At 39.6% G+C, this 3,699-nt stretch overlaps 1 non-coding gene across 1 annotated transcript; it reads left to right on the plus strand.

The window, feature by feature from the left end:
* The first annotated feature begins 586 nt into the window (after positions 1-586).
* On the plus strand, positions 587-690 carry LOC127742281 (small nucleolar RNA R71). Its single transcript, XR_008003469.1, has one exon. It is a non-coding gene; the product is annotated as a small nucleolar RNA R71 (small nucleolar RNA).
* Positions 691-3,699: the final 3,009 nt, after the last annotated feature.

The following is a 3,699-nucleotide window of genomic DNA, read 5'->3' on the forward strand; positions in this document are numbered from 1 at the left end:
AGGTAGGAGGGGTGAGAAGGGCCATTTTGGTTTTGATATGGATGTTGAGAGGTACTGTTGGGTGGGTGTTGATATGATCTCTGTGTGGAATATTGGTGAGTTGCATTGTTGTTGGGGTTGTCATGTCTCTGATCTTGGCCTTGATATTGTTGATTTCCCCACCCAAAGTATTGGTGGTTCGTCCAACCAGGATTATAAGTTTTGGTGGTTCGTCCAACCAATATAGTTGGCTTGTTCCCAGTCACTCTCTTCCTCTGTATTTACTCCTTCTTGAGCTGATGATGAAGTGGTGACTGCTACAACTTGATTCCCTTCTATCTTCTTGGTAAGGTCAGCTAACTGCTTGGTGATCATCATGTTTTGAGCTAGCAGTGCATCCATATAGTTTAGCTCCATCACTCCTCGAGTGTAGCTCCTTTCAGAAGCATAGAAGTAGTCATTCTCAGCTACAATCTCGATGACATCTATGGCTTCTCCAATAGTCTTTTTCTTGTTTAGTGAGCCCTCGGATGAGTGGTCTATTTCCTTCTTTGATTCATAAGAAATATCCTCATAGAAAATGTGTAGTTGCACCCATTCATTGAACATGTCTGGTGGGCACTTTCTTGTTAAGTCCTTAAACCTCTCCCATGCCTCAAAGAGAGTTTCACCATCTTGTTGCCTGAAGGTTTGTACCTCAGCTCTGAACCTGTTGATTCTTTGAGGAGTGTAGAATCTCGCCAAGTATTTGTTCACCACATCTTCCCACGTTGTTAAACTCTCCTTCGGGAAAGATTCCAGCCATTTAGATGCTTTATCCCTAAGTGAAAAGGGGAACAAAAGTAGTCTATAGGTGTCAGGATAAACACCATTAGACTTCACAGTATCACATATCCTTAGGAAGGTGGTTAGAAGTTGATTGGGGTCTTCTTGGGTGCTTCCTCTGAATGCACAATTATCTGAACGAGGGTGATGAGCTAGGGCTTTAGTTCATGTATGGTTGGCTTTTGAATGCTACTTCCACAATTTCCTGGGTTTGAATTTATGTAAGAGCCAAGAACTCTTCTCTCTTGCCCAGCATGATTCACTGGACCTTCTCTGGCATGGTTGTGAACTTCTTCATGGTGATTCTCCATATTCTCCCCCATGTCTGTTTCAAAATACTCCTCCTCTTCCTCAGCACCAATGACTCTCTTCCTTCTTGCTTCCCTCCTTAATCTAAGGAAGGTCCTCTCAGGTTCAGAATCAAAGGAAGTTGAAGCTCTGCTTCTTCTACCTGTCATACAACCAACAAAGCTAAAGCAAGAAAGAAAATAAATGGAGAAATTACTCTTGTTAGAATGGATGTTAGGGTGAGTGGTGCAATGTATCAAATAGTTAGTGGGTTAGTGAACAAATTTGTAAATAACTAAGAAAACACAAAAAAATGGGCAAGGGAAAAAATAGCTAAAACTGAAAGTAGATCACTCAGATGGAATAAACAAAACAAAAGAAAATTGCTCAATCTAGTTATCCTCCAACTTAATCATTGTCGACACAAAATCAATCCCCGGCAATGACGCCATAAACTTGATGCACGAAAACTTGTCTTTCAACAAATTTCCCTTCGGCAAGTATATCAAATTGTCGTCAAGTAAAAACTCACAATAGAGTAAGGTCAAATCCCATAGAGATTGATTGGTCAAGCAACTTTAATTGAAGGAATGTTCTAGTTGAGCTAAGCCGAAGTTGAATTGATAACTACAAAAAATTAAATGGCGGGAAAGCAAATGACAGAAAATGTAAATGCTGGAAATAAATGGTGGAATGTAAATTGCAGAAAGTAAATTACAGAATCTTAAATGGGGATTTAGGGAGATGAACATAAAAGTAAATGGCAGAAGGTAAAGAGAATGGGTAAGATTAGAAATGGGGGATTCATTGGGCTTAGGAGATGTTTCATTCTCCGGATCAAGTTCATTCTCATCTTTTCCTCAATCAATGCATTCATCGACCTCCTTGGCAATCTTAAGTGATTGGATCCCAATTTCTTGGCAACCCAATCTCTCTAAGCTTGAACAATTGCCCAATTCCTTGATTTAATTGCTCATGGGAAGAGATGAAGTATGGTCACTGATTATACCACATGTATTTCCAAATCAAAGTGTTGGTAGGATTATATGTCACTATATCCATCCAAACCCCAATTTGGTCCAACATGAGAAAGTAATTCTAGCATGATCTCCTCATCCCTTTTCCAAGGCTCAGAGGAGATCCAATTATGGAGAGTTTCTTTTCCAAGACAACTAATCAATTGATTTAAGATCGAAAGCTTTCTAGTAAATCAAGAGAAAAGAAAGAGAAAGAATAATGAAAACTATAATTAATCCATCAAATTACAACAGAGCTCCCTAACCCAATGAAAAGGGGTTTAGTTGTTCATAGCTCTGAAAATGGAAGATTTTAGAGAAGAGTGCATTCTCCAGTAAACTAGAAATTGCAGGAAAAGTAAATATACAGAATGTAGTTCCCAATAATGCCAACCTTTTTTCTAGTTCAAAACTACTTCCTATATATACTACTCTTCTGATCTTCTAGTTAGCTCTTCAAGTCTTGGATATGGGCCCTTGATCTTTAGTTGAAGCAATTACAGTCTTCAGTGGGCTCAGCTTTGTTTGCAGAAAGAATGTGAGTCAGGCATGGTAGGACGTTAGTTAGGACGTTAGTGGCGTTAACGTTAGGTGTAAACTTGGGTTCGAAAGTGTTAGTGATGATAACTTTGTCACTAACGTTCCAAACCAATTGATCCACGTTAACTTCATCGTTAGTGGTACTAACGTGACCACTAACGTAGCCTCTTACCCCTTCGCAAGCGTTATTGGCACTCGCTTTTACCAATAACGCTACTCCTTGTCCCTCTTTCCCACGTTAATAATCCACATTAGTGTAACTAACGTGGCCCTTAACGTGGGCATGCCCAAGCTCGAGGACGTTAGTGACACTCACCTTTGTCACTAACGCTTCAAAATGCCCCTTCTTTCTACGTTAGTGCCTCACGTTAATGGCATTAATGTGACCACTAACGTGGTTGTGCTTGCCATCTCCAATGTTAGTGACAAAGGTTAGTGTCACTAACGTTGGTCCATCATTCATTGCTCCATGTTACCATTCACGTTAGTGGTCTTAACATGACCACTAACGTAGACAATCTTGGCCTTGTCTAGCGTTAGTGACAAAGGTAAGTGTCACTAACGTTGGCCTATCTCTTCTTATTCCATGTTAGAGTTCACGTTAATTAGATTAATATGGCTATGTATAGCCCTTTGGAACGTTAGTGGTGTTTACTTTTACCACTAACGTTGGAGCTTCCCTTTCCTTCCACGTTAGTTCCCACGTTAACGTGACTAACGTGGCAACTAACGTGGGTTATGATGGATTTCGAAGGCATTACTGGTGATAACTTTTTTATTAACGCTGCAAGCTTGCTCCCATTCCACGTTAGTGGTCATGTTAGTGAAACTAACGTGGCTGCTAATGTGGCTCTTCTTTGCTTCCTTTGTCCTGAAATCAAACAAACAAGGTGCATTAAAGCTTGGTTCTTAATCATGAGATCATGCATCATCTATTTTATTATTCAATTCATGCAAAATTTTCATGAAATCATGTAAAGTTCACAATGTTTGCTTGAATTAAGATGTAAGTGTATTTTTACCGAAAACTTGCTTATTTACTAAGAAAATG

The sequence above is a fragment of the Arachis duranensis genome, chromosome 9 (assembly GCF_000817695.3).
Source record: "Arachis duranensis cultivar V14167 chromosome 9, aradu.V14167.gnm2.J7QH, whole genome shotgun sequence".
In the NCBI taxonomy this organism is placed as follows: Eukaryota; Viridiplantae; Streptophyta; class Magnoliopsida; order Fabales; family Fabaceae; genus Arachis; species Arachis duranensis.